Source organism: Kryptolebias marmoratus, linkage group LG11 (genome assembly GCF_001649575.2).
Source record: "Kryptolebias marmoratus isolate JLee-2015 linkage group LG11, ASM164957v2, whole genome shotgun sequence".
Classification (NCBI taxonomy): Eukaryota; Metazoa; Chordata; class Actinopteri; order Cyprinodontiformes; family Rivulidae; genus Kryptolebias; species Kryptolebias marmoratus.
The window spans coordinates 14073613-14088430 of NC_051440.1; the positions used below are offsets into that span (position 1 = coordinate 14073613).

Below are 14818 nucleotides of genomic sequence, written 5' to 3' on the forward strand. Positions count from 1 at the left end.
ATGCAGGCGATTCTTCAGCCATTCGACTTACGTTCTGGGTTTTGGCTGACAGTTGTTGAGGAGCCATCTGATGACCACCAGGACCGTCAGGACCAGGACCCAGCTCTAGTCCATGGCTTCAGCGGCAGAGCAGGAGAGGAAGACTCCGGGGAAGCAAAGAATCCTGAGACACACACACACAAAAACTCATATTATCATCTGAACCCAAAGAGGTTACTAACTTTGGTCTTGGCAGTGGTTGCTATGGTAATATCATATTTTTTAAAATTCACCATCAATTAAAATTTTAAGTTATAAGTTAGTCTCAAAATATATTAATACGTGTAATATATAAAACATCTCCTTCCTTCTACGTTTTGTAGATAAGTGGATTTGATTCTCGCACTTTTTTATGACTTTTAAACCAGTACAAACTATGATAATATTGAGAAATGGAAGTTTTGAGCCAGACTTTAAAGTTTTATGGAGCTTAAACAGATTGTTTAGATCAGGGGTGTCAAACTCAATTATAAGAAGGGCTAAAATTATAAACTTGGTCCTGGTTGAGGCCCAATCTCAGTCAATATCCACTGAAAAACACATAAATTGGAGCTGGTTTTCAGATGCAATATGTCAAATTAGTCTTTTAACCCAATACATATACACATTAGAGCAATCATAACTTATTAAATAGGAGAACAAAATAATAATACAATACACATTAAAGCAGACTTGATGTAAAAACTCCTTTCCATAATTCTATTTTTCCAAACTGAGGCTGTTTAAAGAGCTGTCTACAACAGGTACGTTGTTAATTACTCAGCGCCTTTCCACAGAACCCCAATTTAAAAGATCTGAATTATTACTTTAAGGATCCGTGGCATTTTCTAATAAAATCCATGAGAAGAAGTGGAGCGCTTGGCTGACAAGGCAGCTAATCACCAATGGGCTCTTAAACAGAGGTCACAAGGTCAATCCGTTTAGCGCTCAGCGGGCGATCATGTAAACGCCTGTATCCGAGAATACGTGCGTTCATTTGTCTGTTAGCAAAATATCTCATGAACCACCAGACGGATTTCACTGAGACTCTCAGGAAGGTCTACAAACTGATTCATCTTTAAAGTCAACTCGGTTCAAGATGGCCGCAGGAGCTAATGGACTTTAACAAACGCAAACATGACTAGAACAACTACTGAGATGTTCTCGATGAAATGAAATCAAAAGTGACTCCGTGGGGTTTACTCTGATTCTGTGCTGCCATTTCCACAGTAAGGTTTTCGCTTTTACCGAAGTACTTACTGCGTTATTTCAGCAGTAAATAGGATATTTACTCCCTCTATGTTCGTCAGCTTTTACATCCCTTGAGAAACACTCTTTGGTACAAAAATAAATAAATAAATAAATAAAAAATAAAAAATCTGCAAGTGAAAGTAGAAAAACACATTTTAGAGTCTCCAGAAGCGGCCACAACATAACGAGTACACGCAGCACCTCTGCACACCTGGTACGAAGACACTCGTGTGTAAGTTCGTTCTATTTTCGCATCAGAGAGGAGCAGGCGACTCGCTTTCATCTTGTGGTCGTCTCAGCGCCTTTAGTTCTCGACCACAGGTTAAGCGTGTGGTCTCGAAGCGGCCTCTGTCTCATTATGGGTTTTGCTTCGTTCGATTCTTACTGTATTTGCAAAAGCCTTCAGACACACACTCACTCTCTGCACTGTTGGTACCTCCTGAGTTCCCCAGACACACTCTGTCACACATTTCTGTCCTTCCTTCATATATATATATATATATATATATATATATGAGGCCCGTTTGTGGGCAGTAAAACAAATCAGCTGTCTGGACGGATACAGGAGAGAGGATAATCCACTGAATTTTACAGGAGGACAACTGATACGTTTGATAAAAGCTGCAATCCTAAAGTGGCCCACCGTTCGATAACACAGGCCTGTTATTAGACACGCGAAAGAAGCACCTTCGTAATATAAAGGAAGTCAAATGCGGCTTTAAATCAATGACAGCCATTAACTGAAAGCACTCGAAACTCCTATCAATAAACCACCTGCAGGGCTGCTGAATGGACCCCGCTGAGAGCTGCGCGCTGCACGTGATCATTTTTTAAGAATCAAAGATGCTTTTTTTATTTTTTATTTTTTTATTTTTTCTACTGAATGCCATTTAAAATTAGCTGCTCTTCAACACAGCGAAAATAAAAGCTGCCCCTGAAATGTTCACTTCAAGTTTTGCACACAATTAAATCTCATTACTGCACATTTCTCTAAAAGAAAGAAAGAAAGAAAAAAAAAAAGAGTCACTTCTAAAGGGATCAAACATTAATAAAAGCCACTTCTTGCTGTCTTCCGTTCAACACAGAGCAAAGCTTCACTACGTTGAGCCGATTAAAAAAAAAGGAAGAATTTACTTAACTGCGAACAGATCTGAAGGACAAACAACGTGCAGCCTGACAGAACACCCGCAGGAAACCAACTAACAGAAATACGTTCATCATTCATATAGTTCCACTTAAAAAAAGTGCAAATGATCAGCAGGCGACTTTGTGATTTCCATGATGCGCCTGTTTGTACGTCTGAAGCAAATTTTTTTACAGAAACAGGTGGAGATAATCGTCTCTGCAGCGAGCTGCGATCGCCCACATGGAAGGCTGATACCCAGTAGGTGGGAGGTGAGCGTACTGTACACTGAGACTCTCTGCTCCGTCTTCGAGAAATCAGAAACGTTAACAAGCGTTTACACGGTCGCTCGCCGCCACGAAAGGCGATAAACAAATCGACGCCATCCAAAATCAAATGTTTGAAGCGAATTACCAGGCACGGGGTGTTCTTAAATATGTGTCAAAGGAAAGAAAACATGAAACAAACGAACGCAAACCAGCCACATAAACCCACCGAACAAGACAATGCCACGGAAAGGTAACATGAGGTGAAAATAACCACAATGTAACGTGACAACAAGCTCTAAAAGACAGACGTTAACGCCTATAAGTCTCACAGACGAGATGAGAAACTTCAAAATAAGACACGAACCCTTACAGGAGGAAACATTAATCACATGTTCACAAATGTGTTTATGTGAAACACATGATTTGCTCAGATTTCCTGGAACTAAAGTCATGGGAACGTCATGCGTGGAAACATGTTAAATCAACAAGTTGTTTTTGTGCTTCCACCTCCCGTAATTTTGGAACATTTTTAAAGTTTTTTTTTTTTTTTTTTCCACGTCTGGATAAACACAGCACATTAGGTTGTTTTTTTTTCTGTAAGGGAAACAACGGTGTGTCATTTGTTTTTGCTGTGTTAAGCATCACATTGTGTTTCATTGAAGTAAAAAGTACAAGTTGTTGGTACGAATGGGTACCAGGTACCCAGCAAAAAGCACAAACATGGAGTTGATGCATCATGATTCGGACTCTGAAGAACCAGTTCCACTCAGGTAGCATTCTTGATGTCAAAAAAAACACCTTTGGGGGGGCATCAGGAGAAGTTGGCGGGGCTTTAACTCATTTCCACAGGGAGGAAATGAGTTAAAACAAAAGACGTCGCTGGGACGACGTGCGCGGCGGAACACCGAGTACATCCTCTCCGCCCTCGCCGGCTGCAACACCATCCTGACAAAGTGTAAATTTGTTGAGTCTGATGGTGTCGGGCGAAAAGCTTTTTATAAGGGGTGGGTGTCACCTGGTGACAAGCTGCTGGTGAAGCTGCCAGTGGCTGAACATCTGCTATCGAGGTGCGGAGAAACACGAGGAGAGGAGAGACGAGGAGGAGGACTTTTGTCTTTACTCTGTTTTTAAACGCTGTTAAACTGAAAACAAACTATCTGACTACATCTTTGTTTTTTTATCTTTATCATAAGAGAGTCAGTAAAAATAATAATAAAAAAAAAACACCTAAAATGATCGGTTAAAGTCTTTTTGGGTCAAATCTTGAAAATAAGGCTATGCGTGATTACACAAGGTGTCACAAGATCCCGTTAATTCCCACAGAAGGTTGCCAACTTCAAAAATTCCCAGCATTTTGCAACTTTACTCTCACCGACCGGATCAGCAGACAAGAAGATTCGGTGCAATAGGCTCAATTACTTTAGAATAATGTCATCATACAGCCCAAAGCTCATACCAGCCCATGCCTAACTTCCACTACTGAGAACTGAAATTACATCTGTTGCTCTGTGGGGATCTCATAAGTGTGGTTATGAAGTAAGAAATAAAGAAAGATTAACATTTTAAACCAGGCATATGATCTAAAACTGATTAAATCCTTGTTGGTAGGAATCTACATCGCCTCGTATCGTCTCAGTGTAACTTGAAGCCCCGGCCCGAGCTGCCAGCAGGACCAATAAATCCTGAAATCTGAGTCAGGTTTACAAAACAGTGGCGGGGGACTAATTCAGCAAAGCCCGGACATAAAGCGTGGGCTCACTGGTTAAACGCAAACCTCAAAAGAGTTGGATCTTTCTCTGCTAGTCGGGTTATTTTTGCTTCTTCGGGGCAAAGAGGGAGCAAAATGCATTCTGGCTCGGTCAAACCGCTCATCCAGGGCCGACTGTGAGCGTGAGCTGAACTTCAGCTGGCAGGAAAAACCACCCAGAAGCTCTAATGGCCGCTGCGTTCTCTTTTAGATAAGCGCCCCACGTTCCCCCCCAAGACTTCGCGAAAACCCATTCACGTACGGGTGTGTGTAACCACGGCTGGTTCAGTGCTCGGAGGTGCCCTCAAAATATTAACCGATCTCGAAGCTAACAGAGCGAGTGCCTCCACAAAGAGCTGCCAAACACGGAAGACTAATAAAAGATGGCATTCACTCCTGCCCCGTACATGCTTGTGCACAGCAAAATGTCAAGCCACCCTCTCAGTTATGGGCAGGCAGAAAAAAAAAGAAGAAAAGAAAGCAGAAAAACAAAAAAACAAGCTTTTTTTATTCCTGCAAGAGTGGAAACAGCTCCAACGTTTCACCGTACAAGACCGGAGTCAACGTTGCTGCGTTGCTACACAACCAATAAAAATGAATTCGATTAACAAATGCAGAAGCTGGAAAAAAAAATACAGCAATGGAAAAGCAATCAGTTGTGATTTATGTTGGGGAAATAAATGAGCACGGTTCCAGGAAAACACATTATTTCCATCCTGCATCAATACTTAATAATCAACACGATCTATTAGCGTTCTAACAACGCGGCCCACTTTACCAGCCATGGAAACTAATGTGATGCGACGTTCTGTCTCGCAAAACAACAAACTGAACGCATCGTTTTTCGGTGCATTTATTAAGATTTCATTCGGCCGTTCGGGTCAATTATTCAATCTCAATCGCCGACTCTGGTTCTTGCGTCGCCAAAATGACAACACTGCACTGGTGGTGCCGCGGCTGGTGAACAACACTTGTTGTGCTCTAGATCGATTCCAATTTGAAGGGGTAGTCTGGTCATTTTTAAAGTGATTTTCTGTCAGAAGGTTACAAATAGTTAGAAGCTTATCAGCTGTGATAACAGTCCTAAACCACAGAGTGTGGAGAAAAAGGGCAGAAGTCTTTTTTTTTTCAGGTTTGTCAAAACAGGTGTCTGTTTTTTTAAATCACAAAAAAAAAGAGCTAGCTATGATGCGTTCACAGACCAGGAAAAACAAAAGGAAATGGATATTTGAGTGTCAGATAGCAGAGTCAAACTTAAAATCGTCTGATTTCGGTCACCAGTCCATTGATTAGTGAGTCCCTATTTATAAAGAACATTTCTTGCAACGTACATGATATTTATTTATTTTTTTGTCAAAGACTCCTTGGGCCTCAGCTAATCGAGTTAAGATTTTTGAAATGCTGACAATATCAGAAAGTCACCAATCAGTCATTTACAAACACGAAACAAACAGGAAGAACAATAAATTAAATGCAATGAAATAAAAAGTGATTGTGATACTATGTTAATTTCTCAATAAGGCCTACAAGAAGTCTTAATTTCCTGTCTTCATAAGACCTTAAATAACAAAATGGCCTGTTTTTCACGTGCGGTGAGAAAGATGCTGCTGGAAGCAATAATGTCACTTTGCATCTGGGTGCGCCGCCAGCACAGCACATTCATGGACTGGAAGGTTGTTTTTGCACTAAAATGCATCATTGCATTAATATTTAAGCTAACTTTTTGATTAATGCAGCAAACGGCAGCATGAACACCGTCCTGGACAGCACACAACTCTGAAAACTCCCGTTTTTGTTCAGCCGTAATGGGCCAAAGTGTAACATTTAGGACCGGTAATACAAAAAGAAAAATGTAACATTGGGATAAAAACTACCTTTTATTGTACTGATAACAGCAATGATTGTATTTTTAATATCTAGTTCTAAGTGACGAATGAATCCCTCACCTTTCAGGAGTTTTTTGTGTTACATGCTTGGAGAAGGAGGTCAAAATCTTCTCTGTTATAAAAATAAATCCTCAGATGTTATGTTAAATAATTAAAAGGCGTTGAAGGAATGCATATCGCCCTCAGACTTTCATACCAGAGTTTTAGACTGAGCTCTTTTTATGTTGAGAAAAGACAGAGTTGTTGTCAGGATTTGGGTTTTTGTTGTTTTTTTTCTTTGTAATTTCCTTTGCGTTTTGTTTTATTGTTTTCATGTTTTGTCTTTGTATTGTTTCTGTCTTTTGTGGTCTGTCATCATTCACTTCTCCTCTGTTTATCTCTTGTCTTCCCACCACGCCCATCTTCACCTGTTGCTAATTGTAATCACTCACCTGTGCCCACTTCCCATAATCATCCTCAGCTTTAAAACCTGGTCACTCTCTCCACTTCCCCGTTGGTTCATTGTCTCTGGTATGTCTGGTTGTCTGGTTCCCTTGCCTCGCCTCGCCCTTTTGTTTATATTTTGGATTTTTGCTGCCACGTCAGCCCTTTTTTTTGTTTGTTTATTTAAGAATAACTTTTTGTTTTTTTCTTTAACTCTGGGTTTGCCTCCTTCTCCACTGGCCTTGACAGTTGTATTTGTTTTGGTCAAACGTGGGTAAGAATTGACATTATGAGTGACGTCATGCAATACTCCAAGAAGTCTGGCATGAAAGGAGGCGGGTGATATGCAGGCCTTTAGTTGTATTTTTGCAGCTTTAGTTGGTGATTCTGAAAGAGTCCGGTGGAAGCACGTGTACCTGTTTGTATCCCTGTGATGGGCCCGTGACCTGCCCAAGGTGTAATGGTCGTTTTTTTTTTTTGCTTTGTCTCCCTCGACCTTAAAGTCAGCCGTGTCTCAAGTCTCCGGCTCCGACAGAGCAGCCTGCACCCAAACAAGGAATCTGCTGCCGAGAGCGGAGAGAACAAACCCCCCACCCCCAAACCCTTAAAATGTCAGTCTTCTTAACAGCCCAATGCCTCCGATACCCTGGGAGGTGAATTTCTGACCGAGCGCTGCGAGCAGCCAGCTGTGACCGAAGGAGGAGCCCTTCGGAAGAATACGACTCGTGACTTTTTGCCGATTTTAATAAGATGCGAGAGAAAGTGAGGACCCAACCAAAAAAGGATACAGAAAGAGAAAACAAAATCTAAAAACGTCTCTTCTGATCCCTTGTGATCCCATGCATGAGCGATGGGCCGGTCAGCGCCCAAAGAACCGGTACTTGTAGCACACCTACAGGAGGAATACAGCAGTTTCTATTGCTCTCTCCCTTTTGTATTTACATTTTCCATTTCAGAGCCCGAGCACTAAAAACATACCCGCCCACAGCTGTGCAGCGATGAAGTACTTTCTAATCTTGTGCCAGCTCGGTTTCTGCAGAGCAGTGAACGGTGTCACGCTGACCCGATCGCGGTCGGGTCGCTGCACGCCAACCTCCCCGGTTCGTGTTAGTTAGTGGTGTCGAACCGAATCCTACAGCTCCAAACACTTCAAATACTTTTAGAATCATCCATGAAGCTCAGCCAAAGAAAAAAAAAAAGAGGGAGCAAATTTAACCACTGATTCAATTATTTATCACAGGACCAGGCTAAAGTTTGTTACTCTTGTTAAACCTTCTACCCAAACAGTCACAGCTGAAAGCTTTTTTTTATTTTACCATCTGAACTAGATCTTTAATTTTCAAAAGGAATATTTCCTGCTGGTTCTCAGATTCTTGCAAATTATTGTTTCAATTCTATCACCTCTAAACGTGTTGCTAAATAAATGTAAAAATGGCAGAACGTATCTTACTAAAGATAACCTTGGACCACAGTCACAGATTTTGCATGAATCCTGTCAGCTGATGTGTGCTACAGTAAACTGAACACACGAGATAATGTAACTTTATTTGTTATTAATAATCTAAGAAAAAAAACAAAGTTTTCCTGGTATAAAAACTTGTATTACAAAGAAACCTAATTATTGTTTGTAGGATTAATGTATGACTTTTGTCGTTACTTATTTTTTTACAGTTTAGTACAGACAAGGAGAATAAAAGCAGAGAAAACAGGGAAAAAATGTCAACTTTTTCTAAATCTACAGGGTTTAAGTCGGGAAGTCAGGCGGGCGGGCAAGCGGGTGGGACAGTCGGTAACCCCAACCTGTCAGGAATGACCTGAAGAGAGTTTAAGACTCAGCCGGGGTTTCCCCCCGTGACTCGACGGGCTGCCTGAACGGTGGTTTTACATGAACAGATGAGTGAGAGCGCATCATCACACCGTGACTCACTCGTCGTCTCTGAAAGAGCTCAAAAATCTGTAGGCTGATGCAGAACAGGAAACAGTATTCTTGAATTGGTATTTAACAACAATAACAAAAAGACATGAAATGCTGCTCATTTGTGATAATATTAGTTAGTTTTTAAAGACTCAGCCATTCATGCGTTGTCCCGCAGCTGATATGTGCTGAGCCTTAATTAAAAACACACAACCTACAGATTTGGAGCAAATATAAAACCAAAGGGCACTTCCTGGTTTTACTGCTCTGAAAAGCCTTGTTCGAATTTGATTTTACACGGTCTCTGTGGTTTTCCATGGCACTGAGAGCCGTCTCCATGTGGGCGGGATCAGCACAGATGCTCCTCTGATGTCATTTTTTGGCATACCCAACAATGGAGGACGTGGAGGTCACGGTATGCCCGGCGCCCGCTCGATGGTTAGTCGTACACAAGTTACAGAGAAGGCCTCCGAGGCTCACATTACAAACACGCTGGATAAAAAACCAAGTTGGAGTGGCTTAGAAAATGGCGGTTTTGAAGCCACGATTGGCTCCTTGGCCAATCAGGGGCCCGCAGTCTGCTGGCGTGAAATCATTGGCTGAAACCTCGGCGTAGGCTCTAAGAACCGAGCTGGAAGCGGGTCGGATCAGCCAATGGAAAGCCGTGGATGTGTTGTGACCACCGCTGCCACCCCTGAGTCTTTTTCAACATTTTTTACTTCAATTTATTTAATTTGCTGAATACAACCTAAACTTTAGACCTCACGTGAAAAACCTGAAGCTAAAATAATCCTCCAGCTTGTTGAAAACAAGCCTCTAGGCTTTAACCAACCAGATGCCTTTGTTTAAAATGCTCCTATAAAATGTAATTTATTACAGCTAAATTCTAAATGAAGCCACTCTCAATAAAACATATATTTCTGACAACCAGTGATGGAAATAATCAAGCACTGTGTTTACGTTCTATTCAGAACTGCCTGCTTTTTGTGTATTTAATTTAATGCTGCTTTAGATTTCCATTTCTCTAAATTACCAGTTTGCTTCCCTCTTTGCTACATTCGCTACTTTTATATGAAAGATTTAGTCTTTTAATACTGCAAATTATGGTTTTACACACAGAATGTAAAAAAACTTTACCAGTTTTGATCAGTTTTTTAAAAGAAAACAGCAGCATTGCATATGTTTAGTGAAGATTGCAGGAATTTCCCTTGTTTGCTTTAATAGGATCAACATTTTTTTTTAAGAAAATCAACTTATTCCTTCTTGAATTGAAGACAAAAAAAGGTATATAAATGTAAGAAGCTAAAGAACTGCACACAGAATTAGAATATAAGCATGATCGGGGTCATTATCTTAGAGAAGACAGGCAAATGTCCAGATTCCCAGCCGTGTCTTTTACAGAGTACAGCGAAAACATGACATAAATATCAGTGTTGTGTTTATGTTCAAGGTGGAGCTCCAAAGAGAACTCTCAATCTGCATGTAGGGTTTTTGGTAAAAGCCGTGGCTTCCAAAGTAAAGATAAACATAGAAAACATATAGCTAAGCGTTTCCTTTTTTTTTCTGATAATCAAAATAAATCAGGCTACCACTGACACGATAAGGAACCTCACAGTTACCACGACCGCTTGTGCCATCATTTTGTCGAACCTGTCGACAACATTGGATCAGAAAAGAAAAAAAACAAGAATAAAAAACAACAAAACGACAAAACAGCGAGTGTCAAGCTGCAGCGAGCTCGTCAGGCAAAAAAAAAAGAAAGAAAGTGCGACCTATTTTTGTGAATGAATGAAAACGGCCGATCTCGCGCTCCCGCGTGAATCTAAAGCGAGTAACCGAAGGGTCTCCTGAGCAGCGGCGTCGTTTGATTCATAAAGTGCTGCCCCCCTGAGCGGAGCGAGGACAGGGGACGACGGGGGACGGCCCTGTGGCCCCGCGGGTCTTTGTAGGGTCGAGGGTTACAGTCGGAAACGTCTCTCAGCTCTCAGGCTCGGCACCAAGATGGGGGGGGAGAAGCACAGATGCAATCAGCTGCAGGAGGCCCAGACACACAAACACACACACACACAAAAATTAGAAATATATTTGTTTGCCATTTATAAAAACACAAACCCGGTGGATTCTCTCTTTAATGTCCACTTTTATGGTTCCATCTGACTTTAATGCCACTGAAGTAGGGGTCTGGACCAATCCAATCCAATATCATCGATGCCAAAGTTGGTGTTAGATCCTATTGATGCTAACAATGAGATCAATACTTGGATTTGTTCCTCCCCTCTCCTTTCAGTGCATCTCTCCCATTCAGGAAGTGCAATTCTGCGCCGGAGAAACGTGAAACACTGGACCAAAGAAGCAGCTGAAAGTTTTGTCCGCTCCGACTGCGCAAAAACTCCAGAACTGACACACACACACACACACACTGCCATGTGTGGCATCTTTATTTACATCTGTAAACACAGCAGGCTGCGCGCGACGCCACGTCTTCTCCCGCCCGTGTGGCTCGCTTCAGGTCCGACGGCGGTGGCTTTAACCTCCTGGCACCCTGCGTCCACGTATGTGGACATCATTTTTCTCACAGACTGCATTATAAAAGATAAAAAAATAAATCTTTGTTTTTACACTCATCAGGTCCCAATCAGCCCAAATAACTAAGCCGAGTTCAAAAGGCATACCATGCTAGAGTTCGGGTCTTCGGAGGTTAAAGCTGTAATGTGAACGACAGCACAAAGCAAATCTGAGCATCGAGGCCTGCAGTGTGACCGTAGACTAAGTGTGTATTTTAGATACGAGCAATCAAACACTGCAGCTGCCAAACATGATTGCTGGACGTTGCTTAAAGGAAATCCCGCTCATCTTTGACCGTTAAAACCAGAATTACTCGCCAAAGCCACTGGGGGGAACGCCTCAAAACAGACTTGATCATTAAAGTCTCACTTAAGGAAAACATTTTCTGTAACTTCTACAAAAGAAGAATTAAAAAAAAAAAAAGAGTTTTATGCAAACTGCTTGACGGGCGGTTCACTAAGAGAAAGATGTTGGCTGAAAGAGGATTATCCATGTCGACCTATCACAGGGAAACCTACAGGTCGCCGCACATCCTTCCCACCTCAGCCACATCTGCACGTCCTCAGTCTGGCTTCTGTTAGCGTTTTCTTAATCCAGTCATGAAAAGGTGACATCAGAGCTGAGTCGTGCAGTTCCTATCAGTTCAAAAATAAAATAAAAAACAGCTCTAATGTTTCAGTCACTTTTATTGTTTGACACAAAAAGATATCATTTACTTGCTATCTACTCTAAAAGGGAAAACACACCGCAGAACGGTGCAGCAGTGGACAGTTTGCCCCACATAAACCTTCTGTGTCCCGGATTCGTGCGTTTACGATGCCCTCCGAAGTCAGAACTCGGACGACATCCCGTCCATCTTAACTGGAGGTTGGAAAACGACTGCAGCTACCTGCTGCGCTCATCGGGCTAACTACGGCGAGCAACACAAGCTCGTCGTGGTTAGCCTACAATCAAACACTGTCGCAAGAAGCTGGCAGCACGACGTGCCCGTGCGCACGACCGATTTAACGAGATGCGAACGACAGAAGCGAAAAATAAAAAGTTGATTTCGGCAGCCTTCACCGCGCTTCACGCAGGAGGCAGCCATATTGGAGTTTGAGGTCGATGCAGGTCGGGAATCTCTTGACTTCCTGAGTGAGATCACGTTTGATCAGGGGGCATTTCAGTTCATTTTTTATTAGATTTTTTTCATACAAATAGAGCTCGCAGAATGATGACTATAGCTTGTTAGCAGCTGAGAGCAGCTCTTGTAGTTTAAAGAACACAAAAGGTGATGAAGATAGATTCTTTTTTTTTTTTTTCACAAGGAGAGAAGCTGGGTTTCTAGTATGGAAATGTTTTGAATTAAACAAAAACATGTCGAGGCTAAAGAAACAAGTGATTATTCTAGCCGTTGTTGTCGCAGTTAGTGATCACCTTTGCAAATGAAGCAGAAAAGACGTGTTAGAGGAACAGAACTGTTTGGGAGTATTTGTTTATTCCTGAAAGCAGCACCTCACCGAGCTCGTGCCGAAACATCGTCACTTGCCTCTGGTCTGCACTGAGACCCGAGGCAGGCCGGAAATCCTGGATTTTAGTGATGTCTTGACAGGGTAGACGTTATTAACCACGTATTTGTCATGGTGAGTCCAATTGTGCTGGACCTAACGTCTCCTGGCGAACATACCGAGACGTTATTGCTGCAAACTGTTGATTTTTTTCGTTGTCGTACTTCCTTCCTGCTCGCTGGGAAATAAAACGATCCGGACCTGTACACAAAGCGCATCGGAGCAAAGCACAGTGACCACCACGGCTCCGACCGTTTGAGAGGACCCCCCCCCCTTCTGTGACCTCTAGCTGACCTCTCTGTGCCTGGCAGACAGAGCACTCGACGCTGCCTTTTCTTACCTGTGGATATGTCTGAAGAACAGGTCCTACTTCAGCTCTGAGCCCTGATTGGACCATGATTACGATGGCCACTTGACTCATTCATGTCCTCCAAGGACTAAACTTTAAGGGAATCAGGCATGAAGGCGCAGGGGAGGTCGAGCTCCTCGTGCAGGTGCTTTTCAGAGTCCACGCTGTTTATTTTTAGCATTCAGAACAGATATAGGGAATATACACGCAGTTAGAGGCAGTTTCTCTGGTCCAAAATGTGTATAAATGTAGTCTTCACGTGTAGTGAAAACAACAGAGCCCCCGTGGGTTCTCTGGTGAGGCTTTCGATGTAGTTCGTGGGCAATAGGCACAGATGTTCGCGACGGGGCTGTCAGTTTGTATCAGTCAGGGAGCGGTTCGCTGAAGCCGCGCGGCCTCGGCGACAGGCAACCAAGTTCAACAACAACAGTCGTCCCTCCGCTTTGTTTTCTGTCGCTAAATGCCAGAGACAAGAACAGAATTCACTGTGGAAACTGATCAGGAGCCAAGCACCATCTCCCTCGACCCCCCCCACCCCCCCTCCTCTACGTCCCTGCCCTCCTGCACTGAAGACTTCCACAGAGCTGGCCTGGCTTGGCCCTGGCAGCCACGGGGGCCCTGTTTTTGTGTTGCTCTGTCCCAACTATCTGAGCTCTCTCTAAATCACCCCGCGCCTGCTGTCGCCTGCCCGTCTCCCAGATCGGTCTGAAGCGTTTCGACGTGAGCAGCGCGAGGCTGGGAGAGTTGTAAAGTTGAGACGCCACAGCTGACCTGATGTGGCTCATCGTCTTGCAAAAACGAGGTGAGAGACAGTTGAAGGTAGCTGAACAATAAGTGGCTCCTAACAGCTTTATTATGCAGGTCTTTGTCAGGGAACATGAGTAAGGTTTAAAAATACCCCAGCAATGAATCAGTGGCCTCACTATCTTTACAAGCAGACATTGGTAGTTTTTGTGAACCAGGCCAGTAATAATAAAAAAAAGCACCAGAATGAAACCAGACAGAGGTGTTTGCAGATTTGTTAGGCTTTATGGGGCTGTTTTATATATATATATATATATATATATATATATATATATATATATATATATATATATATATATATATATATATATATATATAAATATATATATATGAAGACATCTGCCCAAATCACAACCTGATGAATTGTATTTTATGTCTATGACAATAATCAACCATAACCAAGCTTTTGGGCTATATTTTTAGGATATGCTACTGCCCCTACATTTATCTTATGTAGGCTATGTGTTGCTACTATATGGTTCTATAAGAAGGATCTGTGACTAAGCATACATGTTTACAGCATTTCACTACAACAATCCGCTAAACATCTCGTCCCCAACCATCGATGGGATGAAATCTGGGGCCTTGGTGTGTTCGCCTTCGACCTAAAATAAAGGTAATCGCACGGAACCTGAAGTTGAATGCATCGAGGCACGTACATGCATAAAAGGCAGGTGCACCTTCTTTCTGCAGAGGCAGCCTTTTGTGTTCACACTGTCTGAAATGAGCCACGAATACTGGTTTGGGGAGAAAAAACAACAATAGGAAAACAATACAGAGTAAACGAGACGCGCTCAGCCTCTTACCGTGGTGATTTCAGTCATTGCTCCCCATCATTACGTTTTCATCCAGACCTCTGACGAACCGTTTATTCCTATCAGGCTGTCTCGCTCCCTCCCCTCTCATGTCATGTTTCTCCGC

General features: G+C 42.6%; 1 protein-coding gene across 1 annotated transcript in view; it reads right to left on the reverse strand.

Annotated features, from left to right (window-relative positions):
• Positions 1–14818, reverse strand: part of otud7a (OTU deubiquitinase 7A) — a 35870-nt gene extending 21052 nt beyond the window's left edge. The window contains exons 1-2 of the mRNA XM_017405490.3: positions 14704–14818; positions 32–163 (exon numbers count right to left, since the gene is read on the reverse strand). The gene's annotated coding sequence lies outside the window, so the exon portion shown is untranslated. The remainder of the gene's footprint in view (positions 1–31; positions 164–14703) is intronic.